We start from the raw sequence: 11,022 nt of genomic DNA, 5'->3' as shown, positions 1-11,022 counted from the left end.
ACAATTTTTTCAATACTTTTAACCCTCTATGGCATGACTTTTTATTTTTTGGGGAAAAAAATATTTCACCCCATTTTTTGGGAGCTTGGGGGTCCCTGATAATATATCCATCATAAAAAGTGTCGCCCCCCCCCCCCCCCCCCCACCCCTGAACCAGATTTGGGTTTGTTGCCTCAGGGCAACACTGTGCCATAAGGGTACTAAAACTCCAAGGTTTTCTACATAGATTTTCAATAGGGAAAACAAGCAATATGTGCATTAGATACAATTATATTTTGAAAAACATCAAACAATGCAAAAACACTACTACTAATTACAACTAACACCTCATGTATTATATTCATACACCAATCAGGCATAACATTATGACCATTGACAGGTGAAGTGAATAACACTGATGATCTCTTCATCACGGCTCCTGTTAGTGGGCACGGCTCCTGTTAGTGGGCACGGCTCCTGTTAGTGGGTGGGATATATTGGGCAGCAAGTGAACATTTTGTACTCAAAGTTGATGTGTTAGAAGCAGGAAAAATGGGCAAGCGTAAGGATTTGAGCGAGTTTGACAAGGGCCAAAATGTGATGGCTAGACGACTGGGTCAGAGCATCTCCAAAACTGCAGCTCTTGTGGGGTGTTCCCGGTCTGCAGTGGTCAGTCTCTATCAAAAGTGCTCCAAGGAAGGAACAGTGGTGAACCAGCGACAGGGTCATGGGCGGCTAAGGCTCATTGAGACCCATCAGGGTGCCCATGCTGACCCCTGTCCACCGCCCAAAGCACCAACAGTGGCACGTGAGCATCAGAGCTGGATCACGAAGCAATGGAAGAAGGTGGCCTGATCTGATGATCACGTGTTCTTTTACATCACGTGGATGGCCGGGTGCATGTGTGTGGCTTACCTGGGGAACACATGGCACCAGGATGCACTATGGGAAGAAGGTGTGGCGGCGGAGGCAGTGCTGCTTTGGGCAATGTTTTGCTGGGAAACCTTGGGTCCTCCATCCATGTGGATGTAACTTTGATATGCACCACCTACCTAAGCATTGTTGCAGTACATGTACACCCTTTCATGGAAACAGTGTTCCCTGGTGGCTGTGGCCTCTTTAACTCTTTCACACTACCACAAAGCACAAATGCTTCAGGAATGGTTTGAGGAGCACAACGAGTAATTCCCCAGATCTCAATCCAATCGAGCATCTGTGGGATGAGCTGAACAAACAAGTCTAATCCATGGAGGCCACACCTCGCAACTTACAGGACTTAAAGGATCTGCTGCTAACATCTTGGTGCCAGATACCACAGCACACCTTCAGGGGTCTAGTGGAGTCCATGCCTCGATGGCTCAGGGCTGTTTTGGCAGCAAAAGGGGGACCAACACAATATTGTTATGCCTGATCGGTGTTAATAATAATAATAAAAAACATAAATGATACTCATAATGCACATTCTTTGAGTTTTCTGAACGTGTAAAAACAAACTTCCCAGGAAGACTTGAATGCACCATATGGTACTAACACTATGATATTGCCTGAACAAAAGTGGTCTAACTGCACAGTGTTGCCCTGAGGCAACAAACAAAAAAACAGTTTTAGTATATAAATAAAAACAAAATAAATATTTAAACAATCAAACATACTTTTTTACATGCTGATGCACATGCATATATTTTTTTTAATAAATGTATTTAATTTTAAACATGTTAAAAAGTGATATGTATCCAACCAATTGATGGCACTGTGTCCCATGTGGCTTTGCTTCATGAAAGGACTGCTCCACCCCCAAACAAAAAGTAACACCCACTTCAGACCCTCATTTCATTGAACAGACATGTCAGGTGATATTATGTATTTAAAAAAATATTTAAAAAAGTTAAAGGGGCGGTGTGAGGTCCAAAAAGGTGGTTTGTTGCCTGAGGGCAACACTATGCCATAGAGGGTTAACACATTTCCTAAACTCTTAACACAGTAAGCACAACAGCTGTCTGTGTAGGCTATACACTTAACACATTTAATGTTGCTTTTACACAAAATGCATACAGTTAACACAAATTTAAAATGTTTGAACTTATTTTACACACAAGCTCAACCAATACCAAAACAATGGATTTTTACTGCCAAATGTACCAATGCTTTAACACTGTATGTCAGAACAGATAACACCATGTTCTAAACCCTAACCTTATAGGCTAAAGTTAAAGTAAACAGCTGTTTATATTGAGAACTGAAACACAAATATATCCCCTGTATTTTATTCCATTGGTACTGATAAACAGCTGATTGAATTTGTGCAAATATATAAATCACAGCTGATTCCCATCTAGGAATTGTTCAGGTGTCAATGTTCTTTCAATCACATGATCATAGGTATACAGTAAAAGAGGGCCTATTTGGGCTGATCTTGTGTGAAAAGGGAACAATATAGAGCAACATAAAGAAAGTCAGAAAAATGCCTTTATGAGGGAGAAGAAGATGAGTACCAGGACAAGGGAGAGGGAGAGGAGTGGGACAAGGGCAAGGGAGAGGAACGCCTGGACAAGGGCAAGGTACACTCTAAAAAAAAAAAGGTTCTATATTGCACCTAAAATGGTTCTTGGCTTGTAATCATAGGGGAACCTTTTTTAGTGCTATATAGCACCATTTTTGGTGCTTCAGTGGTTCTTCAGAGGTTCTTCAGAGGTTCTTCAGCGGTTCTTCAGAGGTTCTTCACCGGTTCTTTGACTAAGGTGCTATATAGCACCTCTGAAGAACCGCTGAAGAACCACTGAAGCACCAAAATTGGTGCTATATAGCACTAAAAAAGGTTCCCCTATGATTACGAGCCTTTTTTTTTAGAGTGTAGAGATTGAGGAGTTAGAATGCATAGTGGCGCTCAAAGAAGGGCCAGAATTAGCGTAACTGATGAAATAAGAGCTACTATCATAGACAATGTCATAAACCACAGGCTATCAGAGGGGCTGGTGAATGAGTACAGCCAAATCTCAGCCGGGACATAGTAGCATCCATTATCCAGATTTTTTTTTTCTTCAAGACACCAACAGGTATGATATTGTATAAGGGCTTCTCCTACTGCAAAGTGTAAATACTTTTACTATGTATTACAGTGACTGTATGCCTCTGGTCCCTAACTGTATTTCGTCTATCTAAGGATTCAATGTCTACCTCCCTCAGGGGGCAGAGGAAAGTTCCTAAATGAAGAACAGGAACTTGCTATTGTCAACATGGTAACTGCTGATAATTAAATAAAACTGAAGGGCATTCCATAAAGTTACTCTGAGATGGGTCATTCATTTTTTTTATCGAATTTCTGCACACTGTAAAAAAAAATTTTTGGAAAAATTGTGACAATTGATCATTACATATTGGCCCAATAAATGACTTCCAAATAATTCTCCCCATGCAAAAAGATGCATTGTAGCTACTAATCATAGCTTAAGGTCTTAACTTAAAATTAAAATTGTATATTCACCGAACATATTTAATTGGGCTCAGTCAATCTATGAAGTCGAAGTGAAAAATCCATGTTGGCTGAACAAGTCCTACGTCCGAAAAACGGTATACGCATGAGCAAAATGCGCTTGAAAAAAAACGTTGGTGTGGAGATTTCAAATGCGGAGCGTGGCGAACCAGCAGGTGCTGAAGACCGAAACAGACATTCCCAAGAGAATAGAGATATTCATCTCACAAAGACGTTGGTGAGTATTTAGCACTGAAATTAGTCTACAGAGTTTTGCTTTATGACCCGGTATGAAGTTTAAAAGACATTTTGTAGAATCACGAGATCATGCATTCATTGGTTTCATGCGTGTTCTCGTTTACCTCGTTTACTCTAAGGGTAGCCAATAGTTTTATTTTCCTCATGTCTTATATGTCTAAAATGTTTCCTGAGGTGTACTTATATTGTTAGTATGATTTTTACATCATAAAATGTCATAATTTAGAAATAAAAGGCATTTTTTCTATACTGCTGTTTGCCCTGTGGCTGAAGGCCCTGTTACAAGAGGCGTGTCTGCGGTGAGACTTCAGTAAAAACGCCCACTGTTGTGATTGGCTGACATCTTTGCATTTGATATGAGCGGAGGGGGCGTGGTTTAACGAGGTCTACGACGCACGAGCTGCTGCCAGAGAGTTGGATGGAACTGAGTTCACTTCACATCGGTTCTGTCAGTCTCAGTTCAGTGAACTGTTTTAGTTACAGCATATACTTCAGGTTATTAGTTTATTTCTAGTCGGAGGGGCTGTCACTCATGTCAGAAAGTTAGTAACTTTAGTAAATTATGGATCAGCGCTGACTGGAGACGCGAACCGTTTAGAACGATTCAGTCCGATTTGGTGAACTGATTCGGTTCACTAAAAAGAACCGGTTCAAAAGAAAGATTGTTTGCGAACCGGACATCACTAATGTACTAGAGACTGAGCTCAGCGATCGCTAACAAAGTTATTTATAGTAACTACTGAGTTATGAGAGCGCTGTCAGTCAGCGCGAGTTTATTGTGTTTGTATCTGAGAGTTCTGAATAAACACGAGTCCCAGTCACACCGAGTCCGTCTTCATCATTATTACCAACTTTGTAACACATGCAAAGTACCATAAACGTTACAGCTGTCGAGATGAACGAGTTATGAGTAAGTGTTGATAATACCATTATTTTTAGATATGTTCCTATCATATGAAAACCGTCAGTGACGCGCATTGAGTACACAGCACAAACAAAGACACAACAGCAGTAATCGAATGTAATCCAGTTTATTGTGGGAATAGCTGGCTAGCCCGGATACCCTCACGCTTACCCCCCTTCTGCTTAATCTCGCGCCGCGTTTGGTGCCTCCGCTGTGGGCCAGATGCAGTACTGGGGGTCGGGGATGTTGAAGGCCGACCGGTCAGTGCAGCTCGAGCTTCGGCGTGTGTAAGGTTTATCTCTAAAGATGTGACTCTGCTGATGTTGAGCAGAAACGACTGTATGCACATTGTAGAACAGATAGACGCGACGAGGACGTACAAAAACACTGACTCACAAGATAGAAAACACGAAAACACCGCTCTGTCGGGAGAGAGAGAAGCCGCAGTGTGTGCACGAATAATAAATAATTAGCTACACATCAGAAATCACTGATCACAGATCAGAAGGAACTGAAAAAAGACTTCTGTTTTCATTTGTACATCCAAACACTGAGAAACTGCCAGCGTTCACTCGTTCACAAGCAATGATCTCTCGAGCGTTTGCATGGGCGTGCCAGATTCTCTGGGCGGAGGAAAGGGAGGTAACCGTTCCTGCTTGGACGTCAAACCAGGAGACTTCAGGATTGGCTCGTCTGGCCTGTCATTTTCTCAAAGGCAGAGAAAGACAGCCAGAACTCGGGTTTACACCGATCAACATTTCTATCCACTTGGGGACAATATTCAGGCTAGGAGAACTCATATTAATGTTGAAAAACCTCATAAAATGAAAATTTCATGCCATGGGACCTTTAAGTTATTGCCTTTTAATACCAAACACGTCAAGCTCGATTTTCTTATTCATCCATTAATTCGTCTCATCCTCATTAAATAATGAAGAACTTCTGTTCTGTCATTTGCCAGATGTGATGCAAGGAAACTTTGCCATTTATGTTAGTTTTTGTTTTTATTTGCAGGTTTTTAGCTTGCAGTGCCGTGTTTTCTTCACCACTTTAAAACATCCTGTTATGCAGAAGACTTCTTGAATATTCAGAGATTTCTTTATTGAAAATAAGGTATTTTCACCAAATATCCTGTGTTGGAATTTACTTGTTAATAAAGTAATGTGATAAAATGTCAACCCTGTTGTCTGTGTTCTGTATTTTGCTTAATATATTTATGTTTTTAGTCATTTTTGTCTTTTGGGACAGTGAGAAATAAACAATTGTTACTACAATTTAAAATATTTACAGTTTTTTTACAATCACTATGACAATTTTTTCAACACTTTTAACACATTTCCTAAACTCTTAACGCACCACCACACCTACCACACACAATTGGCAAAACGGTTAATTTCATGTTCAAAATCACACATTGTAAACTAAACTCTAACACTAATTTTCTAAATAAAATAACACACTAACACAATACACTAACACATGTTCTCTTCCAACAGGAACATTTAGTCAATCATAGCACAATGTTATAAAAACACTAACACTAGATGGAATTACAGAAACGGCCTTATTTTTTGTGTCAGGCCTGCCCTTATACAATAGACGGGATATTTTATTGATCATAGATTGTGTGTCGTTTGAAGATTCTCCACATTTGTGTTTTGTTGGGTTTAGTAAATGCATGCATTTTGTTTCTTTTGCTGCAGAAATTCAATACAAAAAATGAATAACCCATCTCAGGGTAGTTTTATAGAATGCCCTTCCGTTTAATTTCATTATCAGCATTACCATGTTGACAATAACAAGTTCCTGTTCTTCGTTTAGGAGCTTTCCTCTGCCCCCTGAGGAAGGTAAACATTGAACCCTCAGAGGGACAAAATACAGCTACATATTAGAGACCAGAGGCATACAGTCACTGAAATACATGGTAAAAGTATTTACACTTTGCAGAAGGAGAAGCCCTTATACAATATCATACCTGTTGGTTTCTGGAAAAAAATCTGGATAATGGATGCCACTGTGTCCCGGCTGAGATTTGGCTGTACTCGTTCACCAGCCCCTCTGATAACCTGTGGTTTATGACATGGTCTATGATAGTAGCTCTTATTTTGATCAGTTACCCTAATTCTGGCCCTTCTTTGAATGTCAGCATGCATTCACCCTCCTCAATCTCTACCTTGCCCATGTCCAGGCATTCCTCTCCCTTGCTCTTGTCCCATTCCTCTCCCTTGTCCTGGTACTCATCTTCCTCTCCCTCATAAAGGCATTTTCTTTGTGCTGTTCTATATTCCTTTTCCACACAAGATCAGCCCAAAGATGTCCTCTTTTATTGTATACCATATGGTCATGAGATTGAAAGAGCATCAACACCTGAACAATTCCTAATCAGCTGGGATTTATATATTTGCATAACTTCACTCAGCTGTTTCTCAGTAACTATGGAATAAAATACAGGGGATACATTTGTGTTTCAATTCTCAATATAAACAGCTGTTCACTTTTACTTTAGACTATAAGGTTAGGGTTTAGAACATGGTGTTATCTGTTCTGACATACAATGTTAAAGCATTGCTAAATTTGGCAGTGAAAATAATTTTTTTTGCTATTGGTTGAGCTTGTGTGTAAAAGAAGTTCAAGCATTTTAAATTTGTGCTAACTATTTGCATTTTGTGTAAAAGCAACAATAGATGTGTTAATTGTATAGCCTACACAGACAGACGTTGTGCTACTGCGTTAAGAGTTTAGGAAAATTGTCATAGCGATTGTAAAAAACTGTAACTGACAGAACTGTGCACAGAGGCAATTTGGTGCATGGTCCGTGAACATTGTGGAAATTAGATTTTTGTTTTAGAAAGAGATTTTTAAAAATGAAAAATTACCGTTATTTTAATTGTCTTCTAATACTCCAGAATCCAACGACTGGAAAATTAGACATTTTCCATTTTTCACGGAAAAGAAAATCACTCGGTGTGGAGTGTAGGATCTCTGGTGTAGAGAGTGGAATTTCTGGTGTGGAGTGTGGGATCTTTGGTGTGGAGTGTGGGACCACAGATGTGAAGACCTGGAGCGCTGGTGTGGAAACCTGTGGCGCGGAGTGTGGAATCTCTGGCGCGGAGTGTGGAATCTCTGGCGTGGAGTGTGGTATCTCTGGTGTGGAGAGACGGGATCTTTGGTATGGAGTGTGTGATCTCTGATGTGGAGTGTGGGATCTTTGGTGTGGAGTGTGGGATCTCAGGTGTGGAGAGACGGGATCTCTGCTATTGTGCTGTGGCATGGAGAGTGGGAGCTGTGGTGCGGAGTGTGGGAGCTCTGGTGTGGAGTGCTGTGGCATGGAGAGCGGGAGCTGTGGCACAGAGAGTGGGATCCCTGGTGCGGATTGTGAGAGACATGAAGGGGACCTGGATATATAAGTCTTTTCTCCTGATCCAGATGCCTGGCCTGACTTTTGTCGAACCCTTGGTGGTTTTGGCAAGGATGGACCTAATGGATAAAAGACAACCACATGGAACAATTACACTGTGTTCCAAATTATTGTGTAAGTGACAACAACTGTAAACGCTTTTATCAGTTTTGGTTAGAGGTGGCTGAAATACAACTTTACGCACAACTGCCAGCCTGCATGGAGAGGTTCTTAAAGGTCCCATGGCATGGCATTTTTATATTATTTTATAATGTTTACTGAGGTGTACTTATATTGTTAGTATGATTTTTACATCAAAAAAATGTCATAATTTTGAAATAAAAGGCATTTTTTCTATACTGATGTTTGCCCTGTGGCTGAATGCCCTGTTTCAAGGGGCGTGTCTGCTGTGAGACTTCAGTGAAAACGCCCACTGTTGTGATTGGCTGACATCTTTGCATTTGAAATGAGTGTTAGATTATGTGGCGGAGGAGGCGTGGTTTGCCGAGGCACTGCACGCACGGCATGCATGAGAGAGAGATACTGACTGGGCACTCGTGAACCACGGAGAGCTTGGGGAAGTTTTATTGTAACATACTTCATTGTAATGTATCTTATAATTTGTTTTCGTGTACATTTTTGACATTTCTGTCGGGCAAAGTGTCCCCTGCAGAGTGGTCTCTTCACCCACATGCAATTCAGACAATTTGGGGCAGGTTTGGAGAGGCAAGACAATGCTCAATGCCGAATATATTTCTCCAAGCACAAGGATGCGTTGGCCCACGAATGTCCCAACCTTCCTCTTTATGCTTTTCCCCCAATCTCAATGTTACCTCAGGTCATAGAGAGGATCAGGGAGAGCAAATTCGCTGTGCTTTAATAGCCCCGCTTTGGAGAAATCAACCTTGGTTCTCACTACTGAGTCAGATGTCAGATACAGATCCGTGGCCGATCCCGCTGAGGAGAGACCTCCTCATGCAGGCGGAACGGCAGATCTGGCATCCCCGTCCCGATCTATGGGCGCTTCATGTCTGGCCCATCAACGGGTACATGAGAACCTTTCTGAAAGCGTAATGAATACTATTACTGAAGCTAGAGCCCCCACGACTAGGCGGCTCTATTCAGGCAAATGGTCAGTCTTTTCGGACTGGTGTAAAGCGCGAAGTCTGACCCCACATGATTGTGAAGTGTCAGAAGTGCTTACATTTTTACAAGAGCTTCTGGACGCGGGTCGCTCCCCCTCCACGCTCAAAGTTTATGTGGCTGCTATAGCAGCGTATCACATTCAAGTGAACGGACTGTCACTAGGAAAGAACGATCTCATTGTTCGCTTCCTTAAAGGGGCTAGAAGGCTTCACCCACCTCGCCCCCCTTCAGTCCCTATATGGGACCTGTCCACGGTCCTGGATGCCATGAAGAGCTCTGCATTTGAGCCTCTGCATTCGGTGAGCTTAAAGCTCATGTCACTTAAGACCGCTTTTCTGCTGACGATCGCGTCAGTTAAGCGAGTGGGTGATCTGCACGCGCTCTCTGTGAGCGCCTCGTGTCTGGAATTTGGGCCAAATGACTCCGAAGTCGTCCTCAAACCAAGACATGGATATGTACCTAAAGTGCTTTCAACTCCGTTCAGAGCACAGGTCATTTCACTCTCAGCACTTTCATCACTGATAGATGAAGAAGATGCTAATTTGCTCTGTCCTGTCAGAGCGCTGAGAATATACATAGAGCGCTCCGCTGCTTACAGGCAAACTGAACAGCTCTTTGTATGCTTTGGCGGCCGCACTCGAGGGTGCGCGGTTACAAAGCAGACCTTGTCACGTTGGATAGTGGATGCTATCTCACTGGCCTATGAGTCTAAAGATCTCAGCTGCCCTTTTAGGCATCAAAGCCCATTCTACTAGAGGCATGGCCTCGTCGTGGGCTTGGTCTACTGCCATTTCTCTGAATGATATCTGTGCGGCGGCAGACTGGGCCTCCCCGTCCACTTATCAGATTCTATAATTTAGATGTTCCGGCCTTACAAGCTGGGCTTCTTGCTGTGTAAACAGATTTAACCCCTTAAGGCTCGAAAAGTCCGGTCTGGGTTAAATATTGTATAAGTCATAAGCACATTCCTTATACGGCTCGAATTATCTGGCCATTCATTATTCCTGGCCCGACTATGTCTGGTCTATACATTATATTATTACACGTATATCGTGTTCATTCTCATTAAATTCTCAAAGGGCCCGACTCAGGTCTGGCTCATTTTGGGACTTCTTGATATCATATTACGGGCCCACCTAGGTTGGCCTGGGTTTGGTGTCGTCGGCTTTAGAGCCGTTAAGCAAGCACGGCGTTTTGCATTGGTCCCCCATAAGCGTTTAGCAAACGCAATACGAGAGTACTCTCGTAAGGGAACGCTTCGGTTACTAACGTAACCTCGGTTCCCTAAGATGAGGGAACGAGTATTGCGTTTGCTTGCCGTGCTTGCTCACTTGCTCAGGAGTCGCTTCAGTCGATTAACCTGACTAACCTTGCGAGACAGGATCTTATATACCCTTGGCTATGCAAATTCTGTTGCCCCTTGTGGCGGGAATTTAGAAGGACATGATTGGTCCGTCCCGCCCCGCGGTCTCGCTATAGGTTGCTGCAGTTGCAGCGGCACAGCCAATCAGCACGCAGCTGCTTCCTGCTGAGAGTTGTGCAGCTGCACTGCGTGTAAAAGGTATTTTTGGATAAAAATTTGCTTCAATATCTCGAGGAAAGGAATTTCCCCCATAAGCGTTTAGCAAACACAATACTCGTTCCCTCATCTTAGGGAACCGAGTTTACGTTAGTAACCGAAGCGTTCATCATTCAGTGGGTTTAAGCAGATTTAAAGTTTACAGTTTGTTTAGCACCCCCCGAAAAGACAATAGGTGTGTATGTGCTTGTTTACTGTCATTTTTAATGAGTATGTTTGTGTATTTCGCTGTATTGTTTGTTATTGATGATAATGCTATGGAGAGAGAGTTTGTGTAAGAGGTGTTTATG

The sequence above is a fragment of the Gobio gobio genome, assembly GCF_949357685.1.
Source record: "Gobio gobio genome assembly, chromosome: 24".
NCBI classification, from domain to species: Eukaryota; Metazoa; Chordata; class Actinopteri; order Cypriniformes; family Gobionidae; genus Gobio; species Gobio gobio.
This window is presented reverse-complemented; position numbering follows the sequence as displayed.